At 36.6% G+C, this 13,165-nt stretch overlaps 1 protein-coding gene across 2 annotated transcripts in view; it reads right to left on the minus strand.

The window, feature by feature from the left end:
- Positions 1 to 13,165, minus strand: part of LOC108620540 (uncharacterized) — a 31,851-nt gene that overhangs the window by 13,152 nt on the left and 5,534 nt on the right. For both annotated transcript variants that reach the window (XM_089466767.1, XM_089466768.1), the window contains exon 2: positions 5,030 to 5,088. The gene's annotated coding sequence lies outside the window, so the exon portion shown is untranslated. The remainder of the gene's footprint in view (positions 1 to 5,029; positions 5,089 to 13,165) is intronic.

A 13,165-nucleotide genomic window follows, 5' to 3' on the forward strand; every position in this document is an offset into this window, starting at 1 on the left:
TTTTAACTCGCTTTTTGTGCTGCGCGTGACGAATATTTTTAAATTGAAATAAATTTTCTGTGTTCCTTGTTGTGTGTGCGCGCCTTGTCGCCTGTTGTCCTTGTTGTCCTTGCTGTCCTTGCATACATATATATATCTAGCTATGTATATAGTATCGTTATCGTGTTTGCTTAACGTGTTTTTCTTGCCCGTCTCGTCATACATCTTTTTTTTTAATTTGCTTATTCTTATATTTTATTTGCTGCTTGTGCTTTATGCATTTGTGTTTGTTGCTTGTTTTTCTGCTTACTCTTCTTCTTCTTCTTCTTGTTCTTCGCTTTTCGGCATGTTTTTGAATTATAAGCAAATTTGTTGCTCGAGGCCAATACGGTTCTGGTTTCGGTTCCACTGTTGTCTAATGTCAAAGGTCAGGGCCGTGGCTAATACAAGTGTGAGTGTGTGTGTGTGTGTGTGAGTGCAAGGACATCGCGCTATCACGTTCTCCTGCTACGCCGATACACACTTCTCGGCAATATTGACAACGACGTCCTTGTCTGTCGGAATTCCCAAATTATATTTAATAAGCGGCAATTATGAATAATTTGCATTTGGATGAGGACATTTGCCTCAACTGCTCAGCGCCGCTTGTCGGAACGTTGCTTCCTAATTGAATGGCACACGTGATAAGGCTTTGAATACTATTTTTTTTGCTTTTGTTTTTTTATTTATTTTTTCTGCTCTAGGAAAGACCCAAACAAAGGCCAACCAGACAAAGCAATTGAAATTTTATTACATGCCATTTAGTCAAAGTGCCCACAACAAATACACAAACAGAGATAGCGGCAGAGTCACAGAGAAACAGAGACAGAAACAGAGACAGGTAGACAGATAGTCAGGCAGGCGCACACGTGTTAAAGTAAATTATTTATGTGGCTCGTGCGGGCAAAATGCGTTTTAAATACCCAATATGAAAGCTAGGAATAGGGTATATGAAGCTTGTGTAGCAGGAATGCAAATAGGTTAAAGTTAGATACGATTTGATACAGCATTGTTTATCTTTAAGATTGTTTCTAGGGAGAACAATTAGATGTGATATTTTTATTTACTATTATATATCAACAACTGTTTAGCCTATAAATCAGAAATGATTTTCCATTTGATCATTTAGCATTTTTATTCGCCAAATTTATTTCGCTTTAATTGGTTTAACAGAATGTATTCTATATATATATATATATTTTTTTTTTTTTTTATGATACTAGGTGATATGCGATGGATTTCTGGCAAGAAAAAAATATGATTAACATCCGAGTAAAGCGTAAATAATAATAATTTTAATTTCTTATGACCAGCTATATTTCATATATGAAAATTAATTTTTTTGACGTTTGAACTGAGTTAAGCTAAATTTAATCTGAAACTTCCTTCAAGAAATTGCTTGAATAGTATATAATTAATGCATGACCCGAAACAGCTAAACTTCTAGTGACATTTTCCTTTAATTGGTCACCCTGTTACATATCATTGCCCTTTCAACATTATTCAACACTTTTCTCCAGGGTATTCCCTCGCTTATTATTCCTTCTGCGCACTGGCGTGCTGCGTTTTCATGTGTAAATTATTGTTGCATACTTTGGCGGACTGGCGAGCTGGCGAGCTGGCAGAAATGTTTACCTGCCATCAAATAGTTGACGGTCCGTTCGTTCGTTCGTTAAGAAAGCGTGTGTACTGTGTACTGTATGCCACATACGTGCATGCTATAGTTATATAGAAAGTTGGGTGAATGCGTACACTGAACCGACTAATAAATTTGAGGCGGCCATTAAAGTCTCCTCTGGGAGTCGGTTTGTTGGCCTGCTCCTACCCAAATTTGTCAAATTAAGTTGGGTAAACGTAATGAAATCGTACGTTGACCCAAGTGTGCAGTTTGTCGAGTCTAAGGGCTCCCAATTGATGTCCTATTAGTTAGCATAATCCTACCCAGACCCACAGCAGAAAAAAAACGAAATTCGTTTGTCAACCCAAACCACAAATTAATTCAACACTTTTAAGACTCTCAAATCCTTTAAACTAAGCGTTAAAGTGGCCCTTCACACACACACATTCACACACCCATTTGTAAAATGTCGGTTGGTAAACGTTTATTTGCTGAGACATTTAAAAGCACTTAAATATGTTGATCTTTGCTTTGCTTTGGTCTCAGCTTGTTTGGGTCTGTCAGTGAAAGCTGGAACATCAAACAGATTAGTCTCTGATTAGCTGCTATAAGTATGTCAAAGCCCTTTCTGTGCGCTGCTGAGATGGCAATGCCTAATCTCTAATTATACTCAATTAAGAGGATTTCACCTTTTGCTATAATCAAGCGAGATAATATCTACTATATCTTCTTAGCTGCCGCAAATCTGTTCAAATTTCAGTTTAAATCTGGCACAGTTCAAGTTTAATGCGTCTCAGTTTCAGGTGCCCATAAGGAGGCACTTTGAAAAGGACTTCAGTTGCCAGCTTCAGCTGCCTTCGACTGCATTTCATCTTTTACGCGAGCCGTGCAAATCAGCCAATGGAAATATTTTTTCCGCACAATTGAGCGCCCATTCAACTGGCAGCAGCAGTAGCCCCACCAGAGTTTTCCTTTTCTTTTTCCTTTCGTTTACTTCTTTTCTTCTCTTATTTTTTTTTTATTATTTTTCACCTACCCACTTGTTTCGTCTTGGCTCGCGCTGGACTGGCAAATGGCGCAGCTGCTTTTTGACGGCTGCTTTATGCAAAAGCAATTAAGTTAACTTTCTTTTTCTTCTTTTTTCTTTGCAGCATGGCCATTGCCCACTCTTTTCGCCACGCTTACCTTATCGCAGAGAAGCTTTCACTCACAGCCCAGGTAAGAACTCAATATAAAGGCACATTTTTGCAGGCTTAAAATTTGCGCGGGCTACGTCACGAACCAGCTTAAGAGTAAACGAATGAAAAGAGGACAACCAATACAAGCAGTTGACCCGTTTGCGGCTTTTGTGAGTTTCCATTTTCATTTTTAGGGTTTCTGCGGTTGCCGCTCTTGTTACTGCTGCTTTTGCTGCTCTTCTTGGCTGTTGTCCTGTATTAACATTTTAACACATTTTATGGCCGAAACGTGACATTTGTTGCAACTGGGCATAAGGTTTGCTCTTGGTCAGGAAGCGATTTTAAATACAAACGTGTCGAATAGTGCACGCAGGGTATTTCATTGCTTCGTTTTAATATAGGGTGTGCCCAAGATAAATTAAGTATTTTCAGAGAGTATATTTTTAGCCCATATAAAAAATAATAAATAAAAAATAATATTTTGTATATATATTAAAAAAAAATTATATTTCCTATATAAATATGTATATAATACATACAATATATGTTTTTAAAAATCCTTTTAATCCCATTTGAAAATCATCTAATTAGTCACTATATTTCATTGGAACTAAAAAGCAAAATATTATAAAAATTTAATTAACATATATTACTTAAGTATACACTTTTTATAAATGTTTGTTTTTAAATTCCAATGGAATGATTAATGAATGGATTTTTAAATGAAGATTTTTGCTAAGCTACATGTAGAACTTTTCTTAAATTAAAAATTATAAAAATGTAGATTTAAATACTATTAATGCCTTAAAATCAAAACTTACTTGATTACTTTATTATTTAATAAATAAAATATATATTTTCCTTAAAAATATAGAATTTAATTTACACGCAGCCTGAAAGTATGCAACCCTTTTTAGTAAACCGCAAAAAATAAATCGGATAACTCAATTTGCCATACTTCAACCAATTGAATATCTCAAATGCTGTCAAATGACTTTAAGCAGATATCTTAAGTAAAGTTTACAGCTTTTAAGTTGGAAAAGTCAATTGACAAAGTTTTTGCCACGGAGTTCTTACGATGGGTCAGAGTATTATTGTGTCGCGCTAAGCTTTTGTTACTCAAATTTCCTGTGGCACAAACACGTGCAGTATTTGTGGCACTTGGCAGCTTGCTGCTGCTGCTGCTATTGTTGCTGTGGTTGTTGTTGCTGTTGGTGGTGTCTGCGCGACAAACTTCCGTCCAGTGCTGCCGCCAGTTGCTGGCAACACCACAACTCATTCGGCTGGTGGCTGCGTCAACCGGAAACGCCAAACACTTTCCGGTCACGCAGTTTGGCGACTCAGCCGCCATTGCCACTGCCACCGCCACCGCCACCGCCTCCAGTGAGCCACAGCCTCAGTGGTTGCTGCCGCCATTGTGTGCGCTCTCCAAAAGTCTCGAGTAGTCACTTAAACTTAAGTGTTGTTGTGTGCCAACCATTTTGTGGCCACAGCACTAACAATAACAACAACAGCAACAAACAGCTGCAGCAACAACGCTTTCAATTGGGGCCAACTCAATTTCTATGCGTGGCACGGCTCGCCTTTTTGAGCTCTGCTCCCAAACGTGTGCCCAACACAACAAATGCGGCCTGTTGCCACACGAAAAAGTTGTTCCTTGCCAACTTTAAGGCTATTGACTGTTCAGTTTTGCCTGACAAATGCGACAAATTGACTTTTAATTGATAATGCAGGAGCAAAATGCAAAAAGGGTTATCAGGCGGCTTATCGATAATCGAAGCTAAGGGGCATATTAAATTTATGGCATAGCTCGTTTTCCCATTAGGCCAGGCCGTGTCTCTCTAGCTCCCCCGGAAAGCCGTCAGACCGTATCTTAATAAGCCAAATGTCAACGTGTTAAAGTTGCCACGACTACGCTCAACCAGGGAGCGGGGAAAACCCAGAGCCAGACGCTATTTGACAGTCTCGTGTGGAAAGGTAATAAAAACAAAGGCCAAATTCTTGGCCAAGCTGTCAACAGTTGGCGAGGGTTGCCCATAAATATCACTATCATAAATCAAGTAAATATAACCTTTAAAATTTGACTAAGCAGCTAGTATATCTGTGCTGTGTTTTATTATTAAAGTTTTACATTTGTTGTGGCTGTTTTCTTTACATGAAATCATATACATACTATATATCTCTTATAAAATATGCATATGCAAATAATACTTACCCCAAAATTCATATACACACCCACAATTCTGTTCTTGCCGTCTATAAGAAGTCACATAACTAAAATTAACAAAAGAGAATAGAGCGGGTAAGAATAAGAGAGGGACAAAGTTAGAGTGATGGAGATGTGGAGTATTCAAGGGCGACTGCTGGAGCGAAACAGAGAGAGTGAGGGAGAGAGAGAGAGACATATTCTGTCAAAGAGCATATAAAATGTGTGTCAAAAAGATTTTTGTTTCACTTACAAAGTAGTAAAATAAAAGCTGATATAAGACCTAAGTTGTATTTGGAATAAGCAAACAGATACGATATAAAAAATATTTAAATGTATATTTATACATATATTTATTTTAATGTATATTTATACATAGTCATATATGTATACATACATATATATATATATATATATATATATATATATATATATATATCTATGTCAGACATGGTCCATGGTCTCATGATTTCTTTGTATTAGCTTCAGCTATACAATCCCTATATAATCGATATATACATTACATGAAGATAAAACTTTTCAAGTAACGATCTAAATATAAATGTAGAATTTAAGACTCATGTAAAGATCTAATCACATACTATTACAACAGTAAATACAAATTTGAGAACTCATAAAACGTCCTGCTCTGACAGTCGCAATAAAAAGTTGAAATGAATTCAATGTCGAGTTAGCAAGTTTTACGCACAACTTTCTCTAGGGGAATTGTGTTTGACTGTGAATGCGAGTGCCTCGAGGTTGCTCAGCTATGGCCGAGGCGAATCATAAAGTAAACCTCCTGTGCACCCATCCCGCTGCACTTGTCTACAGACATTTGGCTTAAGGTTTGCTGGCGTTGTCGTTCCCGTTATCGTTTTATGCCATGTCTATGGCACAATGGCACAAACAATGGCCAAAAGTTGATTTAAGTTGATGTCATTTTGACACGCTAATATGGCGTGGTAACCAGGTCATAATCTAGGCACAAATATACACACACACACACACAGATACACACGAACACTGACACAATTCATTTGGCATATTGTTGAGCTCAGCGCCTTGCACTTGACTGCGCTTTGGCATCATCCTGAAACATCATTTGACATTCAATTCAATTAAGTGAGTCTAACTTGTTCGAGTGTGTGTGTGAGTGTGCTTGCCACGCCCCAAACGCCTTGAATATCTATCTGCCAGCTCGAATTGCTTTCATCAGCGCATGTTTGAATGAATTTTTGTGTTGCTTTGCTCCATTTTGCCTTTTTGCTCAGATTCACAAATGCAATAGCAAATGTGTGTTTGTGTGTGTGTGTATGTTTGTGTGTCCTCGAGCATGTGGTAACACTTTAAGTGTTAAATTCCACGCCTAAGGTTAATTGGAAATAGCAGTTTATGTGGCCGACATCGCCTGCTCCACATTGTCCCCCGCTTTCTTTTGCCGCCCCCTTGGAAATTCAATTTGCGCATACTTAGCTGGCAGTGTCAGAATCAGCCCGAATGCCCATGCAAGCCACGGACGCCTGACAGTCTGCAGCCCGTTACAATGTCGCTTACATGGTCATGTGACATAGACACCCAATGCTTTGGACCAGTTCTTCCAATGGCAGTGAAGCCATTTGCATTTTATTTAAGCCAATAAAGGGAATTGAAATTGCATGTGATGGATTATCTGGGGCATAACTTTTTGTAGCTTACTTTACATGTATTGATAATATTCAAAAATATATTTTATGGGCAGATATTGTGGAAGTGCACTGTATATAGTAAATATATATATTTCCTTTGTCTATAAAATAACTTTTTACAGTTTACTTAAATTGTATTGTATAATATTTAAAAATATATTTTATGGCAGATAATGTTGAGGCGTACTGTATATAGTAAATATATATGTTTTTCTTTTGTCTATCGTATAACTCTTTATAACTTAAATTAAAATGAAATTGTATTTGATAATATTTAAAAATATATATTATGGGTAGATATTGTTGAGGCGTATTGTATATAGTAAATATATATATTTCCTTTGTCTATTGTATAACTCTTTATATATTAAATTAAAATGAAATTGTGTTTGCTAATATTTAAAAATATATTGTATGGGCAGATAATGTTGAGGCTCACTGTATATATATATATATATATATATATATATATATATTTTCCTTTGTCTATAGTATAATTCTTTACAACATAAATTAAAATTAAATAGTATTTGATAATATTTAAAAATATATTTTATGGACAGAGAATTTTGAGGCGTGCTGTATATAGTAAATATACATATATATTTCATTTGTTTATAGTATAGCTCTTTATAACTTAAATTAAAATGAAATGTTATTTGATAATATTTAAAAATATATTTTATGGGCAGATATTTTGGAATATACTGAGATAATTGATGAGGCGCAATGTATATAATTTATTTATATGTATGTCCCTTATCATTTATCCCTTATCATTAAATTTGTTAGTATGACTAGCTAATATAAGCAGAGTTATATATCTATATAGAATCAGAGTGACTCCAAATTTAGCCTGCTTTACTTTTTGTACTAAGTTCCTGTTCTCGTCATTAACCTGAATGTGGAGGAACCACAGTTAATTTTTGATTTCCCCCATTTTATTGTTCTAAAATCTATTCATAATATTACCAATTATCCTCAATCGAACCATTTGTAAATTAATTTTATAAAATTCCTTTTAATCCTTTCAACTTCTGAATGGGCATATGTAAATTAACATTCATTCAATAAATGTGCAGCTGCTCTGCAACAATTACAACGCATCGGCAATTCCCAGTTCACAGTTTAAGCCAACTGTCATCCGGCTGCCTTTGAATTATTTATGTAATTGCAGTTGGCAGCGTCGATGCGGCATTTGCACCGCAAATTAATTGTGTACGAAAATAAAAAATAAAAAAATTAAAAGCGACAGTCAAAGGATATGGAAGGGGAGGAGGTGGAAGGCGCAAATGTTTGGCTGCTGTGTGGCTGTAATTTACTTAAACAGGCAATTAATATGTGCAGCAACGCTGTAAACAATGCGGCAGGGGAATCGGCCAATTTGTGAGCCTCTCTGGCTGACATCCCGAACCCATAAACGAATTCCCACTCATATGCCCATTCATTAAGCTAATGACGTGGGCATAAACACATTTTTCTTCTCATTTGTTTGTCTTTCAGTTCTTAAGGCATGCATCACAGTCAATGACGTTGAGTATACGCCACGTTGCCTCGCCCACTCTCACTGTCTCTCAAGCGCCCACTTTGCACTTTTTTTTGTTTTTGTTTTTTACACGAATTTAATTACTTTTTGTTAACGTAATTTCGAAATTTCATTGCAGACGTGTGCACAGCTGAAATTGTTGTGGTTGTCGGTCAGGATAATTATATGCCAAGCTAAATTGTTTTTGAAAAGTTTTATAATGAAATAAAATTAGCACAAAAAAAAAGTAAAACGAGCGCTAAACTGTGATAAAATATGTACTATCAAATGTAGTTATTGGAGCTACGCTAGAAGCAAGTTGTACTTTATATTTAAATGAGTTTTTTATAGTATATATGAGCTGTTGCAGCAGGTAACTATCGAAAGTATATACAAAGTACATATACAAAAATTTATTTGACAAAATTTGCTTATAAATACTGCGCTCAATAATTAAAGCAAAGTAAAATAATAATAAGTAAATAAATAAATGACTTGAATTGACTTTTCACATATTCTCCCTGGAGATCAATACTCTTTTGCATTTCTTGAATCACATAATAATTGCTCAAGCATGAAAATGGAATTTACGACCATCCCCAAGATCAAAACAATTGAGTATGGAGAGATACCAAAAACACTTCAGCCATATGCTCAAATTGCACGCCGAAAGAAGTCAAGGAAATGGATGTAAGTTATTATATAAGAATTTTAAATAAGGGATGCTACCGCTTGGAGCGACAAGTAGTGTAGTAAAAAGTTGTACATATCAATCTTCTTAGTTCATAGTTCACAGAGTGTTGTCTCTCAAAGAACTTTATTTATATTCTCTCTAGTTTGTTGTCAGGCAGAAAAGTTGCTACTGTGGGAAGACAAGCTTAATTACTGCTTAAAATGAAGTAGGTTTGACTAGAATTTACCTCATATTAAAATACAATTTATTGTACATTTTTCAATTTCAAGAAATATCTTAAACCTGTTTATTTCAATTTATTTATTAATATTATTTATTTTAATTTTTAATAATTTAATAATTTTCTTTAATTTTGTTTATTTAATTTTTTTTTTTTCATTTATTAGAAATACTGAAAACCTGTTTATTTTACTTTATTTGCTATCATTAAAATTTTATTTTTATTACTTTATTATAAATTCGCCTAAATTTTTTGCTGCATTTAATATGCAATATTCCTTTCTTTATAATTCTTGCATAACATGTTTTTCTCTCTCTACAAACGATTGCAGCCCATATTTACGACATATCAACTTACTTAATTTCACATAAAAAACAGTTTAAGAATCATGTTGAAAATTACTGTTAATGCATATTATACAATATTATGGAATAAGTACTTCGCTGATTGTCGAAGCCATAAACTGTGGCAAGTTATGTCCATAGCAAATAGTAGTTTGCATATTCATTATATATATATCACATATGTATATATATATGTATATTCCAGCACCTTTTAAAATCTGTTCACAGTTGCCAGCGCTAGTGGTAAAAACGTTTTATGCGCTTATTGCATTTTAATGGATTTTATGAAGCGCCGAGCAGTGGCAGCTAGAGATGCAGCAACCACACACAGAGCTAACATGCAGGATATGCGCTAACACTCACACACACATATATACACAGACATTCGCGCTCACTCACACTCAGTCAAGCAGCGTTAGTTTAAGCGCTTGCCACTTTATTTTGCCATCGTCTGTTTATCTTTGTCGTTGGTGCTCCTGCTGCTACTGCTGCTCCTGCTGCTGCTCACCTTGGAGGCGAGCTGCCAGCTGAGAACTGCCAGACGGCAGCTGGCCGTCTGTTCCCACACGGTGTGGCATGTCAGTGAGCACTTACACTAATTTCCAGTTATTTGCATGCAAAATTACCGAGCAGCAAGCCAAGCTAACGGCAAACACCTAGCACAAACACAAACAGAGCTAATATTGAGCTGCTCGTCGCATGGCGGGCAATTATAAAGGCAAATTATGTTAATTTTCGTTATACATATATATTTTTTTTCCTCTGCCCCGCTTCAAGTTGGTTAGAGAAACAGGCCTCGCTATTTGACCGCAATTGCCGGGCAATATCATTTATCATATGACCCCGATTACGGGACACAGTTGCGCACCAGCTAAATCCTGGCACACACTAACTCAACTCACGTGGCTACCGTGAAACGTGGGCGTCAGCACATGGCCAACACACACTCACACACACACACACACAGAGACGCCCACACACGTTTGTAATGTCTGGCTAAGTGCATTAAATATTTATGTATATTTATATCAGGACATTTTGATCAATTATTTTCTTTGACAGCTACGGTAGAGCACGTGGGCCAACAGGCTGCTAAGCAAATTAATCACAAGCGCCGGCAAATGAGCTAGGACTAAGGTTGTCTTTGCTGAAGTAAACCGTATTCCTATTTCAATTGGTTAATAACAGTTCCTAATTATGATGGAGACAGTGGGTAAATAGAGCTATTAACAACGTTGACTAGATTAAATATGTGTAAATGTATGTATATGTGTGTGTGTGCTGGAGTGTTAAGGTGTGAAGTATGTACTTATATAAGAATACATATTGGTATATATGTATGTATGTAGTAGGATTCTAAGCATGTGTACCTGTATGTATGTATGTAGGTATATAGCTATATGCTTGTATTTATAATCACAACTACCCTACATTAATGAATATATGTATATGTAGGGTTCATATGTATGCATGTGTGTATTTTATATTCACATACATATTTCTATGTATATATATATACATATATATATAAGTTCATATGTATCTATGCATTTATGTAATTTCTTTGCTTTGCTTTGAACAGAAAAAGATTTGAAGGGTGCACGTGTGTAGGTTAACTTAGAATCTTAGCGTGTTTCCCTGCATGTATGACCGTGTACTTTCTCAACTTTGAATGTATGTGGATGTGCATGTGTGTGTGCTCACTCCCTATCCAGAAAATTTTAACCAATTTTCGATAATTTATGCCCACAGCTATGAAAATTTAAAAATTCAAGTATTCCTTATCAGTGCTCTACTATGCAATTCTCATAAATGCAAGCAGGCGCTGCAGGTTATTTTCTTTGGACCATAAGGGAAAACTCTGTATTCTGTTTCCTGCTGTGCTACATCATGGAAATATATCTCGTATGGAAAATATAGGAATGTGTATTAGTTTGCATGTATGTGAATGTATATATGGTTTTTTTTTGCTTCATAAAAAAGATATATATATATATTAGTACTCTACTCTCTCTATAGCAATTCTCTTGAATACAAGTTAGCCCCTTGCCCTGGCCCTAGCTACAATGCTATAATTAAACATATTTAGTTTATTTTTTAACGGCTAAATATTTTGGATTTGTGCATGTAAGAGTTTAGGTATGCGCATATGAATATATTTATGCTCTGATTTATTAACATAAAATTGAAAAATATATGTTGTAGCTGTTCTGAACTGCAGCAGGTTGAATTTTTCGACCAAATAGCGACGCATGCCAGAGCATATATTGATTGGTTTGCATGTAGAGCAGACGTTGAGAGTATGTTGGAATATTCTATATATAAATTACTCCGAGGGACGATACTTTAATTCACAGTCAATGTGTAGTCAATAGTAAATATTTAATGGGGTTTCACTGGTTCGAGTCGCTCGCTGCCTCGAGGGCTACTCAATTGCAAGTTAAACAACTCAATTTGCCCTCGGGGCAGACGGCAAACAAATCGCAGCAATTGCACGACAACCTGTGTGTGTGTGTGTGGGTGTATGTGTGTGTGTCAGCTACAACTAAGGCAGCACACATACATGCTTGCGTTTACGCTGCCAGATAGACAGGCAATCAGTGCGTTTTCCTGTGCATTGTCACTGGCAGAGAATAAAAGCGAAAGACAGAGAGAGTGAGAGTGAGAGAGAGAGAGATAGAGAGAGGTAGCGGGAAGAACAATTTAATTAAAAATTTATGAGCGTGTCGTTGTTGTTGTCCCGTGTTGGGCTGGCAAACAGATAAGCAAGCCAACAAACTGTTGCTGTACCCCCCTCCCACCACCCACCACCCCAGCCACCCACACACATAAAGCGAGCACTGTGACGCCCCCTGGCGACTGCTGCGCGCACACACATGCCTACCGGAAATGGCCCGCTGCCATTGTTGTTCCCCTTTCATTCCCCTTTCATTGTTCAGTTGTGGAAATGCTGCCCTCCCATGGAGAAATCCCGCTCAGCGCGTTATTGTTATGTTGGCTCCGGCTCATTTGTTTTGAGTTTTTGCTGGCTTTGCTTAGACTTTTGCCAGCTAATTGCCAATGAGCACTTTTGCTTGCCATCTCTTTTTACAGCGAGCGAGTGAGTGGGAGAGGGAGAGCGAGGGAGAGAGTGAAGTGCGCTTAATTATCAAAGTTTTTGAAACACCCACCGCAAAAAGTTTGCCCACAGCGACATAATTGAAATGTTTACTTTTTTGCTTGCTGCGACTCTGAAGGTGCTTGTGTGTATATGTGTGTGTTATTTGTGTGTGTTTGCACTTTTTGTTGTTGCGCCTACAAAGTTCTTCATTTATTTCAATTAATTTGCAATTTTTGGTCATAATTTCATACATTCAATTTGTTAAAGCCACAGACGCCACAGAGTTTCTCAAGCGAAAGTTTTTTACAACTTCCGCCAGTTGATACCCTGTAACCATAAACGCGAACAGTAAACTTTTACGAATGTAATATAAGAAGTGAGCTCAGCCAAGTGTTTGCCTTCGTGATTTGTCTTCCCGAGTTAAGCACGGGTAACTTTTAACAAGATTACTGCAGAAGTTAGGCCTGAGAAGCGCATATTGTTAGCTTTCCCGATTGCCAATTACTTTTCCTCTCACATATTGCCACTTAATCTCTCTGTCAAACAGTCTACACTGTATATGCCCGTTGCAGTACAG

The sequence above is a fragment of the Drosophila arizonae genome, chromosome 4 (assembly GCF_054131065.1).
Source record: "Drosophila arizonae isolate 15081-1271.41 chromosome 4, UAZ_ARI_1.0, whole genome shotgun sequence".
Classification (NCBI taxonomy): domain Eukaryota; kingdom Metazoa; phylum Arthropoda; class Insecta; order Diptera; family Drosophilidae; genus Drosophila; species Drosophila arizonae.